Below are 24,451 nucleotides of genomic sequence, written 5' to 3' on the forward strand. Positions count from 1 at the left end.
ATGGAATCTTCAGTCAGTGATACAGAGATATTGAATATGAATATAACATGATATTTATGAGCTTGGCATAGAATCCAATACGGTGACAGCGCAATAACAACCTTTCTAAAGAAAAAAGTGAAAACACAAATACGACACATATATATAAAATTTTCCTGAGTTGTTATGGAATGGAGGGAGGGATTTGAAGGATCATTCTTATCAGTCTGGACAGACCGGACCCCTGTCTCTTATCTATAGACCCAGACTTCCTCTGACCAAGGAGATCAGGAAACCCCCCTGCCCATGTACTGGTCGCCCTGGTCTTCCCTCCCCTTACTGTAGAGTAACTCCACCTTTCCAGTTGCAAAGTGGATTGTACACTTACATAGACCAAGAGCAAATATTCAGCTGGACCCCCATAACCTCGCTATCGAAGACACCCAACCCACCCAATTACCTGGACATGACTTCTCACTCCCACCTCTAAGAGAAAGGAGGTTGATGTCATTTCTGCCTGGTTTGTGTGCGCCGTGACACGGGTAAGTCCGACTATCTGTCCGCGTGTTATAGTGTCTGGATATGTTCTGCAGCTTTATCTGCCAGCAAAATTATCTAATCTATAAATCTGTCTATCTATTATCTATCTATCTATCTATCTATCTATCTATCTATCAATCATCTATTGAAGACAAGAAATAGAGCAGCACAAAAATACAAAAGAGGGTCCAGGTGCAAAGCTCCCAAAGTCATGTACCAAACCTTTATGATGCAAAACATCCAAAAAGCAGGAACAGCACACCGGTTTTTCAGGGTTAAATGAGAGCTGTTTATTTAGCCCATAAGTGCAACGTTTCGGTTCAAGTGGCGAATAGATATCTATTATCTATTATCTATCTGTTATCTATCTGTCTATTATCTATCTATCTATTATCTATCTATTTTCTATCATCTATCTATCTATTATCTGTCTATTATCTATCTATCTATTATCTATATATAATCTATCTATGTATTATCTATATATTATCTATATATCATCTATCTCTCTATCTATATATTATCTATCTGTTATCTATCTGTCTATCTATCTGTCTATTATCTATGTATCTATTATCTATCTATCTATCTATCTATCTATCTTCTATCTGAATATTATCTATCTGCCTATCTATCTATCTATCTATCATCTATATATCTATCTACCTATTATCTATCTATATATCTATATATCTATTATTTATCTATTATCTATCATCTATCATCTATCATCTACAGTATCTATCTATGTAGATAGTGAATCCTGCTTTGAGCAGGGGGTTGGACCAGATGGCCCAGGAGGTCCCTTCCAACTCTACGATTCTATGTTCTATCTATCTATCTATCTATCTATCTATCTATCTATCTATCTATCTATCTATCTATCTATCTCTCATTATATTTGTGCCTGTAATCTCTGAGCCTGTCACCGCTTCTCTGTATATCACTGTCTATTCTCGGGGTGCAGTTTCTCCTCTTTGCTGTGTGCCCCTCCGCACATGGCTGCCGCCTACATGCTACATGTATGTGCGTGTGTGACGGATATACTTAGAGTTTAGTGAAATCAAAATATCAGTAAGATTGCCGCATCCGTCACCGTCCCCAAATCTATTCATGGTGGAAAGGAGAACCGTAAGAGAGGAAGTTAGATGTGCCGAGAATTAACCCCTTCACAGCCGTCCGCTGGCCAGCAGCGCTGTACGTACATGTATACCTCTCCGGCACTGACACGTCACATCTGTACACCGGGCTGCAGCCTATATAACAGCTACAGAATGCACAAAGCAGTATAATAAAGAGGGAAGAAGTGCCGGCACGTTAGCCGTCCAATAGTCCAGAACCCAGGAATCTGTTAATCTGGGATTTCTAGCATATTAACTCTGACCGATGTTATATAGGACGGTAATACACATACAGGGCACAGGCTCTGGCTTATTGGAGGAGATGAAGGAAGGAGACAATAGGGGGAAGTGGTGGTCACCAGCCCACGTGGCCACTAATGCGAAGGGCTGAGCCATGAGGACAAGCGCTGCCCATGTGCTTCTGTAATACATAGATAAATAGTCGCCTGGTTAATTAAGATACAATGCTGTGTCTTCACACCTGTGATTTTTGGAGAACCACTTGGTTTTTCAAAAATTACACGGACCCATGAACAGTCATATAGACTAGAATGCTCTATCGGCAAAAAGACATAGACAGAATATGTAAGTGACTCACGGATGTCTGAATGAGGCCTCAACATCAATAATGGTTAAAAATCACAATACTTGTGAAAACAAGCAATTTAGCAATTTTAATCTTACTAAAAATCCTCTCTGTTTTCAAGACTTGAAGGATTTTTAAACTTATTTCATAATGCTCATCATCAGGGTTACCGACCACCTCTGCAGTCTTGAAGCATGGACAAACAAGGGTATTGTCTACAGGCTCCTTTCTTTAGAGTCCTGTAAGCTTTGATTTACAGTGGGGTGGACTGGACCAGCTTTAGTTTACCTATGCTCCTGTGATGCCGCTGCAGCATCAGAGGGAGCATGTTATGATTAGGTAACCGAGGAGGATAGCAGGGGAATAGACTAGGCAACCAGATAGCCAGAGAGGTCGTGTGGCCTCAGTATTTTTGCATATCAGACGTGTTGGATTTTTCTTAGGGTTTTTTGCGTGATTGCAGAAAGTATCCTTTCCTGTCCTGTTCTATCTAGACAGTTTGAGCCCCATCAATTGCTTACTCTATTTTCTGCCTGTGTTTTGTGCTTCATCTTGTCTCACCGGCAATATATGTTCGGGGGGTTATCTTTTCCTTTGGGGTTCTACTCTGGGGCAGTTTAGCTTTCCCATTTCTCTCTTTAGGCTTAGTTAATTCTGTGGCTGTGCCGAGGTGTCTAGGGCATCGTAGGTACGTCCCACGGCTAATTCTAGATGTGTCAGTTTCGGGGTCTGCAATCCGCTAAGCTACCAACCTCTCTGGCTATCTGGTTGCCTAGTCTATTCCCCTATCCTCCTCGGTTACCTAATCATAACAGGAGCACAGGTTTAGCCTGTGGTCCGAACTGTCAATCTTAGGGAGAGCATACGGAAGCTTGAAGACAAAGGAGCAGCATGCTCCCAAAATTAAACAGGATGCCTGGAGGCAGAGGAATGGAAAACTCCTGAAGATTAAATAGGAAGCCTGGAGGCGGAAGAGCGGCATGCTGCCCAAGATTAAACAGGAACCCTGGAGGCAGAGGAATGGCAAACTCCTGATGATTAAATAGGAAGCCTGGAGGTGGAGGAGCGGCATTCTGCCCAAGATTAAACAGGAACCCTGGAGGCAGAGGAATGGCATAATCCTGAAGATTAAACAGGCAGCCTGGAGGCAGAGGAGCGGCGTACTTCTGAAGTTTAAAAAGGTAGTCTGGAGGCAGAGGAGCTGCGTACTCCTGAAGATTAAACAGGAAGCCTGGAGATGTAGGAGCTTCATACTCCTGAAGATTATGCAGGAAGCCTGAAGGCGGAGGAGCGGCGTACTCCTGAAGATTAAACAGGAAGCCTGGAGGCAGAGGAGTGGTGTACTCCTGAAGATTAAACAGGAAGCCTGGAGGCAGAGGAGCGGTGTACTCCTGAAGATTAAACAAGAAGCCTGAAGGCGGAGGAATGGTGTACTCCTGAAGATTAAACAAGATGCCTGGAGGCAGAGGAGTGGCGTACTCCTGAAGATTACACAGGAAGCCTGGAGGCAGAGGAACTGCGTACTCCTGAAGATTAAACAGGAAGCCTGGAGGCAGAGGAGTGGCGTACTCCTGAAGATTAAACAGGAAGCCTGGAGGCAGAGGAACTGCGTACTCCTGAAGATTAAACAAGAAGCCTGGAGGCAGAGGAGCGGTGTACTCCCAAAGATTAAATAGGAAGCCTGGAGGCAGAGGAGCGGCGTACTCCTGAAGATTAAACAAGAAGCCTGGAGGCAGAGGAGCGGTGTACTCCCAAAGATTAAACAAGAAGCCTGGAGGCAGAGGAGCGGCGTACTCCTGAAGATTAAACAGGAAGCCTGGAGATGTAGGAGCTTCATACTCCTGAAGATTATGCAGGAAGCCTGGAGATGTAGGAGCTTCATACTCCTGAAGATTATGCAGGAAGCCTGAAGGCGGAGGAATGGTGTACTCCTGAAGATTAAACAAGATGCCTGGAGGCAGAGGAGTGGCGTACTCCTGAAGATTAAACAGGAAGCCTGGAGGCAGAGGAACTGCGTACTCCTGAAGATTAAATAGGAAGCCTGGAGGCAGAGGAGCGGTGTACTCCTGAAGATTAAACAGGAAGCCTGGAGATGGAGGAACTGCGTACTCCTGAAGATTAAACAAGAAGCCTGGAGATGGAGGAACTGCGTACTCCTGAAGATTAAACAAGAAGCCTGGAGGCAGAGGAGTGGCGTACTTCTGAAGTTTAAAAAGGTAGTCTGGAGGCAGAGGAGCTGCGTACTCCTGAAGATTAAACAGGAAGCCTGGAGATGTAGGAGCTTCATACTCCTGAAGATTAAACAGGCAGCCTGGAGGCAGAGGAGCGGCGTACTTCTGAAGTTTAAAAAGGTAGTCTGGAGGCAGAGGAGCTGCGTACTCCTGAAGATTAAACAGGAAGCCTGGAGATGTAGGAGCTTCATACTCCTGAAGATTATGCAGGAAGCCTGAAGGCGGAGGAGCGGCGTACTCCTGAAGATTAAACAGGAAGCCTGGAGGCAGAGGAGTGGTGTACTCCTGAAGATTAAACAGGAAGCCTGGAGGCAGAAGAGCGGTGTACTCCTTAAGATTAAACAAGAAGCCTGAAGGCGGAGGAATGGTGTACTCCTGAAGATTAAACAAGATGCCTGGAGGCAGAGGAGTGGCGTACTCCTGAAGATTACACAGGAAGCCTGGAGGCAGAGGAACTGCGTACTCCTGAAGATTAAACAGGAAGCCTGGAGGCAGAGGAGTGGCGTACTCCTGAAGATTAAACAGGAAGCCTGGAGGCAGAGGAACTGCGTACTCCTGAAGATTAAACAAGAAGCCTGGAGGCAGAGGAGCGGTGTACTCCCAAAGATTAAATAGGAAGCCTGGAGGCAGAGGAGCGGCGTACTCCTGAAGATTAAACAAGAAGCCTGGAGGCAGAGGAGCGGTGTACTCCCAAAGATTAAACAAGAAGCCTGGAGGCAGAGGAGCGGCGTACTCCTGAAGATTAAACAGGAAGCCTGGAGATGTAGGAGCTTCATACTCCTGAAGATTATGCAGGAAGCCTGGAGATGTAGGAGCTTCATACTCCTGAAGATTATGCAGGAAGCCTGAAGGCGGAGGAATGGTGTACTCCTGAAGATTAAACAAGATGCCTGGAGGCAGAGGAGTGGCGTACTCCTGAAGATTAAACAGGAAGCCTGGAGGCAGAGGAACTGCGTACTCCTGAAGATTAAATAGGAAGCCTGGAGGCAGAGGAGCGGTGTACTCCTGAAGATTAAACAGGAAGCCTGGAGATGGAGGAACTGCGTACTCCTGAAGATTAAACAAGAAGCCTGGAGATGGAGGAACTGCGTACTCCTGAAGATTAAACAAGAAGCCTGGAGGCAGAGGAACTGCGTACTCCTGAAGATTAAACAGGAAGCCTGGAGGCAGAGGAGCGGTGTACTCCCAAAGATTTAATAGGAAGCCTGGAGGCAGAGGAGCGGCGTACTCCTGAAGATTAAACAAGAAGCCTGGAGGCAGAGGAGCGGCGTACTCCTGAAATTAAACAAGAAGCCTGGAGGCAGAGGAGCAGCGCACTCCTGAAGATTAAACCGTAAGTCTGGAGGCAGAGGAGCGGTGTACTCCCAAAGATTAAATAGGAAGCCTGGAGGCTTGCAAATGCAAAATGTGCGTGTGACAGATGCAAATCTTACAGTGGATTTGCAGCAAAATCATCAGCGGAAAATATCCGCCACATTGGGCTTTATATGAAAGGGTTAATAGCATTAATGGGGGAGTTGAGTAGGTCACCACTATTCCAAAAATTGTAAAAGAAACAGAAGTAAAAAAATGCAAATCTTTTTTGCTATTCCTTTTTGTTTCCCCTCTTTTTTTTTATTCCAATCAAAATCAATAGGGGAAAAAATAAGCATGGAGAGTCGGCTACGATTTCATCAGAGCTGACCTCCTCTAGAATGAAATCACATTTTCCGATTCTATCACAAGTAACATCTGGACGATGAGCGTCTTCTCATTAAAAATTCAGAAAAATAGCACCCAATTGTGGAGAAACGGGGTCAGTGGGTGCTCTCGTCCGCTGGCCTGGCTGCCTTTAGAAAGAGTGCATGGACCAGGGCTCATACCACTGCACGCCTGCTCTATCTCCTTGTGGGCAGAACACTACACAGACAACACAGGGTTAGGGTAAAACAGTGTGGCCAAGCTTTATTGAACCACAACACCCATTAGCAAACAGAACAATTTCAGCAATAACCCAAAATGGTGCACAGCACAGGCTCTCACCCCTCCACTGACTCACCGAGATGCTAGTGGATGTTATGTCAGAGCTCCCAGGGTCGTTATTCCACCTGTGATAACACACAGAGAGGAGGTCACGACAAGCGTAGGGAGACGACCGAGAGCAGTCCAGTGTTCTTTCAGCCGGGTCTGACGTACCCTCCGCTGGGATCCTGAAGAGTTTCTTGTCCGTTGGGTGCTTAGCAGGAGGTCCGGCTAGTAGCTCCATGTGGTGAGATGAGACACCGTCTCTCTGTCTCAGGGTCTTTTATACCCAAGGCAGGTAAGCTATTGTTAGAATTACCCAGTGTCCTTCAGTCCACCCTCACCCTTTCCCTATCTACAATCAAGTCAACCAACTGATTCCAGAATATAAACATCAGATAAGCGCACACTATGTTACATGGTATATCAGTGTGCAAGTCAGCCTTCTTGACCCACCGGAATCCACACTTAATTCCACAAGCCAAATATACAGACAAAAAGTCAATTCCTCCAGGCCTGGTAAAACATAGCCGTCTGGGCAATTAAGATATACTCTGGTTTCTTCACACCAATATCTACCAAATTCCCAATGAGATTCTGTCCTTAAAGGGCCAGTGCAGAATCATCGAATGCAGCTCATTTGTTGGAGCAGTGAAGATGATCACATTTCCCAGCAGACTTGCCTTATTGGGCTCATTTTTCCTCATTTTCCTTTGACGTAATTGATATTTATTATTTACGTAGATAAATATATAAAAAATTTTTCCCGCAAAAAAACGCATGGAAAAAACGCATACAAACGCATACAAATGCTGCGTTTTTTTCAAGCCTTTTTATGAGCATGCATGAAAAAAACGCAGCGTTTTTATGCGTTTGTATGCGTTTTTAGTGCGTTTTTACCGCGTTTGTGTTTTTTCCAACATTAGTTGGCCCCTCACACTAACCCAAACCATGACTTTACTAACCCTAACCCTTAACCAAACCATACCCTAACCCTAACCCTAACCCTGACCCTAACCCTTAACCAAACCATACTAACCCTAACCCTAACCCTGACCCTAACCCTTAACCAAACCATACTAACCCTAACCCTAACCCTTAACCAAACCCTACTAACCCTAACCCAAACCCTAACCCTAAACCCTAACTAACCCTAAACCCTAACCCTTAACCAAACCATACTAACCCTAACCCTAACCCTAACCGTAACCCTAAACCCCCTTATCTAACTCTAACCCAAACCCCTAATTTCCATTGTCTAACCAATGGTCAACAAAAAAACGCATGCGCAAAAAAACGCATACATGAGCATGCCAATGCACACATATGCACACCCATAGACTTATAATGGGTGTCTTGCTGTAAAAAAACGCATTGTGCGCGCCTGCGTTTTTTTGAGGCAAGTCGGACGCCCCAAAAATGCAACAGGATGCATTTTGTGCGCCCGAGCGCACACCACAAAAAAAACGCATGCGCGTAAAAACGCATACAAACGCATGTGTATGTGCACATAAGCGCATCCCATGCAAAATGTAGGGAAAAAAAGCGCATGCGTTTTTTAGCGCTAAAATACAGCGCAAAAAAACGCAAGTGTGAAACCAGCCTTACAACATACAGTCATGAGAAAAGTTCATCCTCTCTGAATTCTATGGTGTTACATATCAAGACTAGTGATGAGTGAGCGAACTTGGATAAGGTGTTATCCGAGCACGTAGCCGAGTGTCTTCAGCGTGCTCAAAAAATATGCTCGAGTCCCCGCAGCTGCTTATCAGCCGTAACGCATGTAGGGATTGCTTAACAAACAGGAAATCCCTGCTTGCGTTGCGGCTGTTGAAGAGCCCCGAGACAAGCAGCCGCGGGCACTTGAGCATATTTTTCGAGCACACTGAAGACACTCGGTTAAGACACGAGCATGCTCAGTTAACACCTTATCCCAGCTTGCTCGCTCATCACTAATCAGGACATAATGAAAAAAAAATCTGCTCCGTAGAAAGTCTTACAATTTGGTAAAATACAACCTCAGACGAACAACAGAACATAACAGAATACCACGGTGTCATTATTTATTTCTTAAAAATTAGGCCAAAATGCAGGAGCAGGGTGTGAAAAATTGTGCACACCCTATGAATAAAGGACTTGTCTTGCCACATTTTGCAGAAATCATTTGCAGCAATGGATTTCTTTCCCACGTTATCAGTGTCTGGCGTCGTTCCGGAGGAATTATGGCCGCTCTTCTTTACAACGTTGCTTACATTCGCTGAGTGTTCTGGACATTCATTTCCGCCCGGCCCTGATAGTCACGTCACTGCACTTCAAGCGGGTTGTGGAATGGACTTTGCGCCATTGAAGAAACGCAGTTATTTTCTTTTCAGCCTTTCTGATGTAGATTTGCTGTGGTGCTTGGGATCACTGTCTTGTCGTATGATGCAGGTTCAGCCACGCTTTACGTTTTTTTATAAATGGCCTCACGTTTGATTCTAGAATATTTTGGCATACATAGGTACCCAGGACGTATGGCTGCGAAACATGCCCAAATCATCACCTCTCCACACCGGCGTGAGGTGTTTGTGCTGATGGGCTGTTTTCATGAAGCACAATGCAGGACAGGGGTGGACATACCATTGGTGCAAGCTGCACAGCCGCACATGGGCCCAAGACGTACGGGGGTCACATCTACCTCCAAAGCAGCGTATGTCACAGGCATCTTATTAGACTGAAAAGGGCCTATATGTTGTTCTTGCACAGGGGCCTTCTTCTCTCTGCAGGACCTTATGGACAAAGGTCTCCATTTTGGTCTTGTTTGTCCAAATGACATTGTTACAGAAGTCTTATTATTTGTTCAGATGCAACTTTGCAAAGAAGAGGCTTTTTTCCTGATAACCTTCCTAAATAAACCATACTTGTTCATTCTTTCCCCAATTGTACTGTCATGAACTTCAACATTTCACATGCTAACTAAAGCCTTTAGAGTCTGAGCTATAACTCTTGGGGTATTTTTTGCAATATTTTTGAGCATTGCACGATCTGACCTCAGGATGAATTTATTGGGACATCCACTCCAGAGAAGACTAACTGTCTTGAATATTTGCCTCTTCTGTAGTGACCTTGCCCTTTGTCTCCTCTGTTGTTCGCAATTGCAATAGAGCCTTTGGCGGTGGCAATATGGAGGGATAAGGGGATATAAATATGGAAGCCATGAGGAGAAGGTAGCCCTTTATGCGGATGATGTGCTGTTGTTCCTTGGAGATGCACAGGAGTATTTGAGGGTTGTTATCCATAGCATTACTAGAGTTGGGTCTATTTATGGACTGTCCTTTAACTGGGACAAGTCCGTGTTGCTCCCCTTGGACTTGGTGGCTCCCCTGACACTGGATTCTGCGATTCTCTTAAGGGTGGTTGCTGAGTTTAAATATTTGGGCACTGTGATTTCGGCTAGGATAGAGGACTATGAGCAGCTCAATATAAATCCTTGCTTGGGAAATTTCAGCAGAAGATTGGGGCTTGGAAGAAGTTATTTCTGTTGTTCGCAGGTAGAGTTAACCTGATTAAAATGATACTTATGCCTCAGCTCCTCTACATACTCCATAATGCTCCGGTGTGGTTGGCACAAAATAAATTCCATAGGATCAACTCTTTATTTAGGGATCTTATTTGAAGGGGTGGACCGGCACACATTAAACTGGAACATTTACAAAGACCGAAAGATGAGGGAGGTTTGGCGGTCCCTAATCCATGGATCTACTACATAGCATCCCAATGTCAACATATGGTGGGTGGGGGAGAGTCTAGTCAAGGCACATCAGCTGGGTTAATTACTGAATATATGGTAGGGAAAGGCCCATTATTAGCTAATTTAGAAGTGGGAAGATTTAGACTAAACCCAAGAAAATTCCCAACCATAGTTATGATGGGGAAAGTCTGGCAGAAAATCAAGCAGTGGAGAGGCATAACGGGTTTCACGCACGACGCGCCGATTTGGTTTGATCCTAGAATGGAGGAGCTGATGCGATTGAGAGGGTTTGGTCAGTGCAGGCGCGTTGGCCTTTGGTTCGTGTCTCAGTTGATTGATGGTGGCATTCTTAAGATGTTTGAGATGCTTAAGAAGGAGTTCCCCTTGAGCCTGAACTTATTCTTCCAGTATTTACAGTTGAGGCACACTCTAAATAAACTAATTGAAAAGTCGTGGGTGGTTGTACAAGTAAGATAGTCTGCTGAATCTCGTGGTCCTCAGAGAAGCACGAGGGGATTCATCACTTTAACGTACAGGGGTCTGTTGAACACTTTTCTACTAAGACATCCGTTAAGGTTGAGAGAAAGGTGGATGGCAGACCTGGGTTCGTTCTCGGAATCTCAGTGGGAGTCTGTATTACAATATATCCCTAAAGTGTCTATGAGTGAGGCTAGAAGGGTGTCGCAGGTATACCTAGTGTACAGAGTGTACAGGACTCCAGCGCAGACGATAAAGACGGGACTGAGAAGTGATTCCAGATGCCCAAGATGCTCTGAGGAGGGAGCCGACCTTCTACATATAACGTGGTCGTGTTCTCGTCTTTAGCCCTTCTGGGTGAGGGTTCTTAATTTGATTCAAGGGGTGATGGGGGTGAATGTCTCACGTACTCCGCTGGCTTGCCTGCTGGGATGTGTGGATGATATTGCTGCCGATGAATGGGGGAGATTGGCTATTGCCAGGTTGCTGTATATTGGCTGGATGAGAGACCGCCAGATAAACGAGAATTTGTCAATAAAGTAAACTTTATTGCTCTAATGGAAAAAAATATAAACATGAAGAGAGGTCAATAGACACAATTTGAAAATGTGTGGGGAGGTTGGATGGATCATCCAGGTGTGGCATCTGCTGAACTACTGCAAAATAGGTTGGGGGGTGACCTAATTGTTTTTGGCAGAATTTTTGTTTTGAACAGAGAAGCAATGTAAAGTTATATGTAACCATGCCGAATTGTGATGAATTTGGGAGATAATAAGGGATATGGGCATATTGTTTGGGTGTGGGTAGGGCGGGGTTGATGAGTAGAGTTTAATGGTTGTTACTTAAAGGAAAAAGCAAAATCACTCTGAATATCCTGTGTATGTTTGGAGTTTGAATCAAACTGTGTTACAATTTGTATGTATGTTTAATAAAAAGTACCTGATTAAAAAAACAAAACACAAAGCAAAAGCTACGACTGCCAATGATTTAACCTTTGTCAGCTAACTAAATATCCAGGCAGAGCTTCAGAACGGGAGACACGTGGACAAAACCCAGCATGCCTGGGAGGTGCCTGAGCAACCCCTAAAGTTTAGTGTTAGGCATCAGATTTCTGTCGCTGCACAGCAAGAATCCCGAGCCTTACTTCCAGAGGTCTCTCATTCCTCTCCAGCTGCAGAGGAGGTTGCTCAGCAAACTCATCGGTCCCGGCGCTCTGCCCAGACCAGCTCCACGGGTTCGCTTGCTGCTGCTACCACTGGCGCAGCTATGACAATACATGCTGCTCAGCAGCGAGATTCTCCAGGGACTAAGTCCCCATGTCAGGCCACTGAGCATGCCCGTGGAGTGATCTCCCATTGGAGATCGAAGGTCACGTGCTCAGGTCCTGCTCCTGTTCGGATTGGCCCATCCGAGAAGCCAGGAAGGTCCCGGACGCTCGCGGCTATAAAAGGTTCGCATGGCCGCTTGGCCATGCGCTAGGATAAGACTGTATTTACAGACTATGTGGAGTGAGTGATGTATGCACGCATGAATGTCTCTGGTGACTGACTCATTAAGAAACCCCTACCCTTGGTGCACATGTGTTGTGCAGCCTAGCCTGCTAGCGCCCAGGCTTAGGCATAGGTAGGACAGAGGTTGAGTCAGGCATCTGGCCTCACCAGGGACTTGGCACGCCTCAGTGCACGTGCTCCATAGCCAGCGTCTATAGCGGTGTTCGCGGCTGCAACGCCGCGCGTTCAGTGGGCCTAGAAGGACTCTAACCCTGTGTCCTTGGGGTAGAGTTCTGTGGCCGTACACTGTGCGCTCTTTTGGCCAGGCTCTGTGAGCTTAACAGGCTCCGGCATCTACGTTCAGCGGTTGTGCGACTCTGTGCATTAACAGAGTTCGCCCCTGTTCACATTGGGTGACGTAACCCACGTGTGACTGGTTTCACACCGCTTAATTCTTCCGCCATTACTTAATAATAGCGGACGAACAACGACTGCATAGATACATCCAGCAGCTGGAGGGTAGGTTGGCAGCGCTAGAGCGTTCCACCTCAGCTGTGGATGTTACTTCGGTCGCTGCTCAAGCAGCTACAGAGGCTGTCGCCCGTGTCTCCACGGCTAGTCCTGCCCCGACCTTGTCTCGCCTCCCGCTGCCCGAAAAGTTTGCGGGTGATAGTTCTTCATGCAGGGGTTTCGTGAGTCAGTGCTCCATTCACCTGGAGTTGCTGGCCACACGATTTCCCTCTGAGCGGGCCAAGGTGGGATTTATCATCTCCCTTCTGTCGGGCAGGGCCTTGGAGTAGGCCACCCCACTGTGGGAGCGTGGGGATCCCCTGGTACAGAGTGCCACCCACTTTGAAGCAGGTGTTCCTGGGGCCTCGGGCCATGCACGACACCACACTGCAGTTGCTGGCCCTAACCCAGGGTTCGTCTCTGCTTAGTCAGTATGCCATCCTCTTCAGAACTCTGGCCTCAGAGCTTGAGTGGCCGGATAAGGTTCTCATACCCATTTTCTGGAGAGGCCTGGTTGGTCATGTCAAAGATGCCCTGGCCACCAGGGAGGTGCCCACAACCTTGGAGGAGCTCATTATGGTCTCCATCCAGATTAATATTCGCTTCACTGAACGAGGACTGGAGCGCTCCAAGTCCCGCCAACAATATAGATTGGCTCCAAACTTTGTTAGGCCGCTGAAAGGGGCATTAGAATTTAATTCTTCCACTCTGGTGGTGGAGGTTTGTGTGGACTCTGGAGCGGAGGGCAATTTCATGTCATCTGCCTTCGCCATACAACACGCAATCCCCCTGGTCCTGCTACCTCAGCCAGTCACTATCAGAGATGTGAATGGTGCGACACTTCCGTCCCAAATCACCCACCAGACGGCTCCACTGAGACTCTCACTGTCTCCTTCCCATCAGGAGATGCTGTCTCTTCTGTTCATGCCCGAAGGTATCGACCAGGTCCTCCTAGGAGTTCCCTGGTTACGAGCTCAATCTCCTCACATAGAGTGGTCCTCGGGAAAAATCCTCGGTTGGAGCAAGTCCTGCGAGGGTAGGTGTTTGAGGGATTGCGTACAGGTTGCTACCTCTGAGGTTCCCGCAGATCTATGCTCGCTTCCCAAGCCTTACCAGCAGTATGCAGACGTTTTCTCCAAGAAGGCGGCAGAGACCCTTCCGCCGCACTGCCCTTACGACTGTCCTATTAACCTCTTGCCCGGTGCTGAGCCTCCCAAGGGCCGAGTCTACCCTCTATCTCTCCCAGAGACAGAAGCCATGTCTCAGTATATCAGGGAGAATCTGGCAAGAGGATTCATTAGGAAGTCGGTGTCTCCGGCGGGAGCGGGATTCTTCTTTGTCCAAAAAAAGAATGGAGAATTACGTCCATGTATCGATTACAGGGGTCTTAACGCCATAACTCTTAAGAACAAGTATCCTCTACCCCTGATGTCAGAACTGTTCGATAGGCTACGGGGAGCGAGAGTGTTTACTAAGCTTGATCTGCGAGGAGCCTATAACCTGATTCGCATTCCGTGAGGGGGATGAATGGAAGACGGCATTTAACACCAGAGATGGGCACTATGAATACCTGGTGATGCCCTTCGGGCTATGTAATGCGCCAGCAGTCTTCCAAGACTTTGTGAACGATATCTTCCGGGATATGCTTACCACCTCGGTACTAGTCTATCTGGACGATATTCTCATTTACTCTCCAGATATTGACTCCCACCGGAGAGATGCTCGCAAAGTTTTCGATCTCCTGCGGGCAAACTCCCTTTACGCCAAATTGGAGAAATGTGTGTTTGAGCAGGAGTCCTTGCCTTTCCTGGGCTATATTATCTCGGCCCAGGGGTTGGCCATGGATCCTGCCAAACTACAAGCGGCGATGGATTGGCAGGAGCCCCATTCTCTCAAAGCAGTGCAACGCTTTATGGGGTTCATAAATTACTATCGCCAATTCATCCCCCATTTCTCAACTTTGGTAGCTCCCTTGGTAGCCCTCACCAAGAAGGGTGCAAACCCCAAACTGTGGATGGAAACTGTCTCCAAGGCATTCGCCACTATTAAATCCCACTTCACTAGCTCTCCCATTCTATATCGCCCCGATGTAGATATGCCTTTCATTCTGGAGGTGGATGCCTCTTCCGTCGGTGCTGGAGTGGTCCTGTTCCAGAAGGACTCACATGGTCGGAAGCACCCATGCTTCTTCTTCTCTAAGACCTTCACACCGGCACAGAGGAATTATTCCATTGGGGACAGGGAGTTGCTAGCAATGAAGCTGGCCTTCTCAGAGTGGAGACACCTCCTGGAGGGGGCTCGCCATCCTTTCCAGGTGTTCACTGACCACAAAAATTTGGTCTATCTACAGACTGCCCAGCGGCTGAATTCTCGCCAGGCCAGATGGTCCTTGTTCTTCTCCCGATTCCATTTCACCCAGTATTTTCTCTCCGGGGAGAAGGTCCGGGCCGACGCTCTTTCTCGCTCCGTGGTGTCATCAGAGGAGGAGGAGCCTCGGCTGATAGTTCCATAGGAGAGTCTAAGGACCTTGGCTCCGGTTGCTCTCGAGTCGGTACCTCCGGGCAAGACTTTTGTCCCTGCCCATCTGCGACCGGAGGTCCTCTCTTGGGTTCATTTGTCCAGGGTGGGGGACATTTTGGGACCAAACGAACCTCTGATCTCCGGCGAGGACGTACTGGTGGCGGCATATGGCTCGTGGTGTCAGGGACTATATTCAGGCGTGCGTCTCTTGCGCCCAGAATCGGTCCTCTTGGCAGCGGCCCGCTGGGTTACTATATCCCCTGCCGGATGCGGACAGGCCCTGGGAGATCGTCGGTATGGACTTTGTGGTGGGTCTGCCCAAGTCCAGTGGCAGCACCGTCATTTGGGTAGTCATCGATCATTTCTCCAAGATGGTACATCTGGTACCGCTCTCTCGGCTACCTTCGGCACGGGGCCTGGCAGCGTTGTTTATTAAACATGTTTTCCGCCTACACGGCATGCCGGATAAAATTGTCAGCAACCGGGGTCCTCAGTTTGCGTCTCGGTTCTGGAGAGAGCTCTTTTCTATGCTCAGCATTGAGCTAAATCTCTCCTCGGCCTATCATTCCGAGACGAATGGGTTGGTTGAGAGAGCCAACCAGACCCTGGTGACATACCTGCGACATTTTGTCTCGGCCAGGCAGGATGATTGGGCATCTTTGCTGCCGTGGGCGGAGTTCACCTTGAACAACGCTGTGGCCGACTCCACCGGTCAGACCCCATTCCTCCTAAATTACGGTCAGCATCCGCGCGTCCCCGTGCCCATGCCCGTGTCGTCCACTGACTCTAGGGTGGCAGACTGGGCGGTGGAGGCACGTGACATTTGGGATCACACGCAGGATGCTATCCGGGCCTCCAAGGAGAGAATGAGGTCCTCCGCTGATACTCGCCGGTACCCTGCTCTGACCTTCGACCCTGGCGACTTAGTGTGGCTCTCCGCTCGAAACATCAGGCTGCGGGCGGAATCCGCTAAGTCCGCACAGCGCTATATTGGCCCTTTCAAGGTCCTTGAGCAGATTAACCCCGTGGTCTACCTTCTGGCCCTTCCACCACACTTGGCTATCTCAGACACGTTTCATGTGTCTCTCCTTAAGCTGGTTCACATGTCCCGGTTTTCTGAGCCATCTGCCGGGACATCAGACCTGTCGTCTGACGAGTTTGAGGTCAATGCCATCGTGGGATGCAAGGTGATGCGGGGCAAAAAGTTTTACTTGGTGGATTGGAAGGGACATGGTCCTGAGGCTCACACTTGGGAGCCGGTGGTGAACATTCACGCTCCTCTTCTCATTGCGGAGTTTGAACGCAGCGAGGCTCAGAGGCCTAATGTTAGGCGTCAGATTTCTGTCGCTGCACAGCGAGAATCCCGAGCCTTACTTCCAGCAGTCTCTCATTCCTCTCCAGCCGCAGAGGAGGTTGCTCAGCAAACTCTTCGGTCCAGGCGCTCTGCCCAGACCAGCTCCGTGGGTTTGCTTGCTGCTGCCACCTCTGGCGCAGCTATGACAATACATGCTGCTCAGCAACGAGATTCTCCAGGGTCTAAGTCCCCATGTCGGGCCACTGAGCATGCCCGTGGAGTGATCTCCCATTGGAGATCGAAGGTCACGTGCTCAGGTCCTGCTCCTGTTCAGATTGGCCCATCCAAGAAGCCAGGAGGGTCCCGGATGCTCGCGGCTATAAAAGGTTTGCATGGCCACTCGACACCGCGCGCTCAGTGGGCCTAGAAGGACTCTAAAACCGTGTCCTTGGGGTAGAGTTCTGTGGCCGTACACTGTGCGCTCTTTTGGCCGGGCTCTGTGAGCTTAACAGGCTGCGGCATCCACGTTCAGCGGTGGTGCGGCTCTGTGCATTAACAGAGTTCGCCCCTGTTCACATTGGGTGATGTAACCCACGTGTGACTGGTTTCACACCGCTTAATACTTCCGCCATTACTTAGCAGCAGTGTACCACCTCTGCATGGTGGACCCCAGGCTGCGAACGCACCTACTATTATTTTATAATTTGGTGCATTCCGCAGCCCTAACAGTTGGTGTGTGTAACTGTGACCACTTCAGCGGGATTCTGCTCCTGAAAGTGCACTGGCGGTACCTATTCCTGAATCTCTGGTCTCTGTGCAGCCAGTCCTGAGTCCGTGCTCCCTGGTCCTAGTGCTACCAGCTCCAGTACCGCTTCCTGATATCTGCGTGTGCGAACAAGAACCTACTGTATATTAAAGATCCACGTTGTTCATACAGTACCTCTATCTCTGTATCTCTGCTCACGCCTCTCCGTATTAGCGAACCCTGGGATCGGCAGCTGCAGTGCTGGTTACTGCCTAGGAGTGGTAGCTGGCTGCACCCCAGGCTTCTCCACCATCAGGAGCTCCAGTGAACACCTGGTAGCCGCCTAGCTGCGCCTCTTCCTAGGTAGGCCCAGCCCTGTGGAACAGTGGGTCCACAAACCTCGTGCACCATCTCCGAACGTAACAACACCCCAACCACTGATTGGGCGGCTGGATTGTCATTCACAAAATTGAAAGCCCAGCACCCCCCTGCATTTTATAGAGCTGCTGAGCTATAATTTACTGCGTCCCTAGGGCCTCTTGAATGGCAGGAACGTGACAGTCGTATCTACATGATTTTAAAACTTTTTAAGGACCTGTTTTTTATTATTATATCCTGATATTTAAAACCATATTAGTTTTTATCATGACTTTAAATACAGTATATTATCGCTCCAGTGGATCTCAGCTGAAAAATGAAGCAACCTATGGTTTTACCATCTCCTATCTCCACCCTCCAAGCACAATTCACAGCAGGATAGCCATACTCGTTTCATAGCCATAGGCCAAATGTGCCTATGTGGGTCCGCAAACAAGATAGGACAGATAGCACCCCGCCGCACATCCTCACTGCTGTCAGTGTCCCCCCCACCATTGGTCTCCTCTCTTCCTCTACCCTCACATAATTACTTCAGCCAATCAGAAGGGACTGATTGGCTGCAGCCTTCATGTTCCATCTGAGCCAGAAATGACAAAGTCGTAGCACTCTCTACAGGTCAGACATTTCTGTAGCCGACCAATGGCTACTGATTCGCCTCCTCTCTCGGCAGAGGCTGACATATCCATAGTATTAACCATAAGGGTATAGCGGATCAAGAACCCAGCAATGGCTTGGCACCGGGTAATTATTGCAGTACTGTTTATGCTATATGTAGTTTATGATAGGTATAATATTAAAAGATATTAAAGAGCAGCATGATGTAGGGGGTTGAGACCCTGATTCCAGTGATATGTCACTTACTAGGCTGTGTGCTGCTATTTCAATACAGTGTTTTATCAACAGGAGATTATCACTACAGGACTAGGCATCTCGTACCTCCTAGTCCCGCTACTCTATGTAACCCCGCCCCCACAGATGATTGGCAGCTTTATGTCTGTGTATAGTCTATACAGGGAGCTTGTTGGGAATACATTACATACTGAAGAATTTATTGTATGTTCTTACTCCACAGCACTAGGGCCCTGGGTCTCTACACCATGCTGATGGAGTTTCTCCTTTCTCCCCGTGTTTGTGTGCGTTGTACAAACTGTGGAAAATCCTTTTTCAATATAAATAAAACACAAAGAATGTAAAATTTGTGCTACCTTTTGAAAACAAAAGTGATGTTTATAGGAAAAATGGTGGATCTGATTTTCAATACTTTACATTTGTGCTGAGATGTGATTACTTAAACGGAATCTGTCACCAGATTTTTGCCACCTAATCTGAGAGCAGCATGATGTAGGAGCAGAAACCCTGATTGCAGCGATGTGTCACTTACTGGGCTGCTTGCTGTAGTTTTGATAAAATCACAGGTTCATCAGCAGAAGATTATCTCTAGAAGACTAGTAAGTCTGTTGCTATTTAGTCCTCCATATTCATGAGCTCTGTATAGCCCTGCCTCCACTACTGATTGGCAGCTTTCTGCCTATGCACAGTATACAAAGGTATCTGACAATCAGTGGTGTGAATGGGGTTTTACAGAGCTCAGCATTCAGGGAACTGCGAGATTTGCAGCAAAGACAACAGGGATTTAATCACAACTGCAGCCAGATGCCCAGTAAGTGACACATTGCTGGAATCGGGGTCTCTGCCCCTACATTATGCTGCTCTCAGATGGGATAGCTAAATCCTAGTGACAGATTCCCTTTAAAGTTACAGGAAGGAGGCTGCACCAATGAGAAATTATGATCACTACGTCACCTTGTAAGTTTGGTCATGCAAATTGTTCTAAAGGAAAACTTTTGTGGATTAAAAGGGGATGTCCACAGAATATGCCGTAGATATCTGGGACCAACATCTATCTAGAGAGAAAGAGGCCAAGAAGGCGTTCTCTACTATTACAAATCTTCTACACAGACAATAGGGAAGAGCCATGAATGCAGGCCTGCTTCTAGTACAGTGGCATGATACAGAGCCACCTTCTTGAAATAGATGGGGTCCTTTTAACACTTTACTAACACATGAGAACAAGCGCACCATGCTGATTGTGTAGGCTTGCAATCAGAAGTGGGGTCATGGCTGTAATACTCGACAGCAAACATCAGAAAAACCTCTTGTTACACACCTTCCCTGAGTATTCTGTCCTCCATTCCCTTCTCCTGGTTCCTCTGCCCTCTGTTGTGCTCCACGTCGGGTTTTGCAGGTTGTCCAGCGTGGATCACTGGCATCATCTGCCTAGATCTATTCAATTCTCATTCACACACACCTGTGTCTTGGGATTGAGACTCGTGTGTTCCATGTTTGGTATGCTCCTCCTGTGTTTCAACTCACATCTATCCCTGCTCGGTTCCACTCCATCTATGCATCTGCTCCTAAGTTTCCAGTTAGTCCTAGTCCACACGATCCCTCTGGAAGCTGCACCAATGCAAGGGGTCCATGTGCCCACCTGGTGCAGAGGCTCACTTGGTGAGCCCTCACACCTCTGATCTTGACTTTTTAGCCCTTTCAATTATACAACTTTTGCTCATCATGGCACTCAAGAGACTAAAAGGGGCATCCTTGTGACATGATCGGGGGCTACACTGATATAGGCAGAAGTTCATTGAAGGACCCAACCATGTTACATATTCTTAGGGCCTACTTAGATAAGCCCTAACAACTGCCTGTGTACCTGTGTACTATTTATATATACACTGCTCAAAAAAATATAAGGAACACAAACAACAGAATATAAGTCCAAGTAAATCAAATTTCTGTGAAATCAAACTGTCCACTTAGGAAGCAACACTGATTGACAATCAATTTCACATGCTGTTGTGCAAATGGAATAGACAACACATGGAAATTATTGGCAATTATCAAGACACCCTCAATAAAGGAGTGGTTCTGCAGGTGGGGACCACAGACCACATCGCAGTACCAATGCTTTCTGGCTGATGTTTTGGTCACTTTTGAATGTTGGTTGAGCTTTCACACTTGTGGTAGCATGAGACGGACTCTACAACCCACACAAGTGGCTCAGGTAGTGCAGCTCATCCAGGATGGCATATCAATGCGAGCTGTGGCAAGAAGGTTTGCTGTGTCTGTCAGCGTAGTGTCCAGAGGCTGGAGGCGCTACCAGGAGACAAGCCAGTACACCAGGAGACGTGGAGATGGCTGTAGGAGGGCAACAACCCAGCAGCAGGACCGCCACCTCTGCCTTTGTGCAAGGAGGAACAGGAGGAGCACTGCCAGAGCCCTGCAAAATGACCTCCAGCAGGCCACAAATGTGCATGTGTCTGCACAAACGGTTAGAAACCGACTCCATGTGGGTGGTATGAGGGCATGATGTCCACAGACGGGGGTTGTGCTCACAGCCCAACACCGTGCAGGATGCTTGGCATTTGCCACAGAACACCAAGACTGGCAAATTCGCCACTGGCGCCCTGTGCTCTTCACAGATGAAAGCAGGTTCACACTGAGTACATGTGACAGACGTGACAGAGTCTGGAGACGCCATGGAGAACAATATGCTGCCTGCAACATCCTTCAGCATGACCTATTTGGCAGTGGGTCAGTAATGGTGGGGAGTGACTGTTATGATTGGGTCACCGAGGAGGAAAGCAAGACCAAGCTAAGCCACAGAAAACCAGAGAGGTTGGTAACTAAGCGGATTGCAGACCCCTGATCCTATCCACAAAACTAGCAGTAGCCGTGGAGCGCACCTACGATGATTCTAGACGCCTCAACACAGCCGGAGAACTAAATAAGCCTAAAGCAAGAAAGGGGAAATCTAAACTGCCCCAGAGCAGACCCCAAAGGAATAGATAGCCCCCAAACATATATTGTCAGTGAGACAAGATGAAAACACAAATGCAGGTAGGAAAATAGGCTGAGCATACGATGGGGCCCACACTAACTAGACAGGACAGGAAAGGAAAGACACTGTCTGCAATCACGCAAAAAAACCTGCAAAAAATGTCCAACACATCTGATAGAAAAATACTGAAGTCACTCGACTTCGCCCATTATATCAGCACTCTGGCATATTCTGAAAGCAGAGCAAAAAGAGGACAATCTAATAAGGGACAAAAACAAACTGGCACAAGCAGTAACATAAAAATGGAAATTCACCGCAGCCCCAGGCGGGGCTGGCTGACCACACAAAACTGAATAGACAAAACCAAATCAAATGTGAACAATAGCAAAAGAACACTTAGCTTGAGCATGCAGGGACTGAGCTGGAAACTAAGACCTCAGGAGGCAGGAAAAAATCACCAGCAGGGATAGAGGGAGTCGGCTGTCTTAAATCCAGTCAAAAACTGCTGATGCCCAATCGTCCTCCTCATTATCATTATCAGGTGGCAGGCCTCTGTTAAATAGATCAGCTCCATTGCCTCCTGTAACCACCAGAGGGAGCCCGGAAAGAGAACTCACGACCCCTCTGTCAATACAACCAGCTCCACTACCTTCACTAGCAACCAGAGGTAGGCCAGAAAGTGAATTCACAACAGATGGCATTTCTTTGGGAGGGCCGCACAGCCCTCCATGTGCTCGCCAAAGGTAGTTTGACTGCCATTAGGTACCGAGGTGAGATCCTCAGACCCCTTCTGAGACCATATGCTGGTGCAGTTGGCCCTGGGTTCCTCCTTATGCAGGACAATGCCAGACCTCATGTGGCTGGAGTGTGTCAGCAGTTCCTGCAAGATGAAGGCATTGAAGCTATGGACTGGCCCGCCCGTTCCCCAGACCTGAATCCGATTGAGCACATCTGGGACATCATGTCTCACTCCATCCACCAACGTCACATTGCACCACAGACTGTCCAGGAGTTGGCGGATGCTTTACTTCTGGTCTGGGAGGAGATCCCTCAGGAGACCATCCTCCGCCTCATCAGGAAAATGCCCAGGCGTTTTACAGTAGAGAGGTCATACAGGCACGTGGAGGCCACACACAATACTGAGCTTCTTTTCCTTGTCATGAGGCATTTCCACTGAAGTTGGATCAGCCTGTAATTTGATTTTCCACTTTGATTTTGAGTATCATTCCAAATACAGACCTTCATGGGATATTCATTTTGATTTACATTGATAATTGTTATGTTTTATTGTTCTGAACACATTCCACTATGCAATGAATAAAAACTTGAAACTGGAATAATTCATTCAGAGATATCTAGGATGTTGCATTTTAGTTTTCCCTTTATTTTTTTGAGCAGTGTGTGTGTGTATATATATATATATATATATATATATATATATATATACTAGCTGAAGAGCCCCGTGTTGCCTGGGCATAGTAACTAACTACAGTTAGTTATAACAAATTATAATGATTATATCTATATATATAGAGCCCCGCCCACTCCGCATTGCCACATTCACTATAATATCCCACATCATCCCATCAGCCAGAGCTACCGGACTACTACTCCTAATATCCCACATCATCCCGTCAGCCAGAGCCACCGGACTACTACCTCTAATATCCCACATCATCCCGTCAGCCAGAACTACCGGACTACTACCCCTAATATCCCACATCATCCCGTCAGCCAGAGCCACCGGACTACTACCCCTAATATCCCACATCATCCCGTCAGAGCCACCAGACTACTACCCCTAATATCCCACATCATCCCGTCAGCCAGAGCCCCCAGACTACTACCCCTAATATCCCACTTCATCCCATCAGCCAGAGCCACCGGACTACTACCCATCCCGTCAGCCAGAGCCACCGGACTACTCCCCCTAATATCCCACATCATCCCGTCAGCCAGAGCCACCGGACAACTACCCCTAATATCCCACATCATCCCGTCAGCCTGGGGTCATAACCAGAGTGCTGAGTGGAACGGTCCTAACTTCCATACCGGGGATCCCTTCAAGAGAAGCCTGGCGTCAGAACCAAAGAGCGGGATGGATTTGCCCTAACTTCCATATCGGAGATCCCTTTAAGAGGGAAGATGTGCCTATGGGATGGAGGATGTGTGATGGGTATATGGGCAGGGAGGGGGGATTCATTTCTGTCCTGTGCTCTCTGCTCCTTTCTGGGGGGCAGACAATGGCTGGGAGCTTATGTTTCCGGGGATACTAGATTTCTCCCACCTGGTCAGTGTCTGCTGAGGTGTTGTCGTGGAGTGGGAAAACTGTTGCTCATAGCAACCAATCACAGCTCAGCTTCTTTTAAACAGCTCTGGTGAAATGAAAGATGCTTTGTGATTGGTTGGTGATACACACATACACTCATACATTCAAATATACACTCACTGGCCACTTTATTAGGTACACCATGCTAGTAAGGGGTTGGACCCCCTTTTGCCTTCAGAACTGCCTCAATTCTTCGTGGCAGAGATTCAACAAGGTGCTGGAAGCATTCCTCAGAGATTTTGGACCATATTGACATGATGGCATCACACAGTTGGCGCAGATTTGTCGGCTGCACATCCCTGATGCGAATCTCCCGTTCCACCACATCCCAAAGATGCTCTATTGGATTGAGATCTGGTGACTGAGGAGGCCATTTGAGTACAGTGAACTCATTGTCATGTTCAAGAAACCAATCTGAGATGATTCGAGCTTTATGACATGGCGCATTATCCTGCTGAAAGTAGCCATCAGATGTTGGGTACATTGTGGTCATAAAGGGATGGACATGGTCAGCAACAATACTCAGGTAGGCTGTGGCGTTGCAACGATGCTCAATTGGTACCAAGGGGCCCAAAGAGTGCCAAGAAAAAATTCCCCACACCATGACACCACCACCACCAGCCTGAACCGTTGATACAAGGCAGGATGGATCCATGCTTTCATGTTGTTTACGCCAAAT

At 47.6% G+C, this 24,451-nt stretch overlaps 1 protein-coding gene across 1 annotated transcript in view; it reads left to right on the forward strand.

The window, feature by feature from the left end:
* Positions 1–356: 356 nt before the first annotated feature.
* LYL1 (LYL1 basic helix-loop-helix family member) overlaps positions 357–24,451 on the forward strand; it is a 75,723-nt gene continuing 51,628 nt past the window's right edge. The window contains exon 1 of the mRNA XM_073587472.1: positions 357–521. The gene's annotated coding sequence lies outside the window, so the exon portion shown is untranslated. The remainder of the gene's footprint in view (positions 522–24,451) is intronic.

Source organism: Dendrobates tinctorius, unplaced genomic scaffold (genome assembly GCF_039654945.1).
Source record: "Dendrobates tinctorius isolate UK_male_01 unplaced genomic scaffold, ASM3965494v1 ptg000099l, whole genome shotgun sequence".
NCBI classification, from domain to species: domain Eukaryota; kingdom Metazoa; phylum Chordata; class Amphibia; order Anura; family Dendrobatidae; genus Dendrobates; species Dendrobates tinctorius.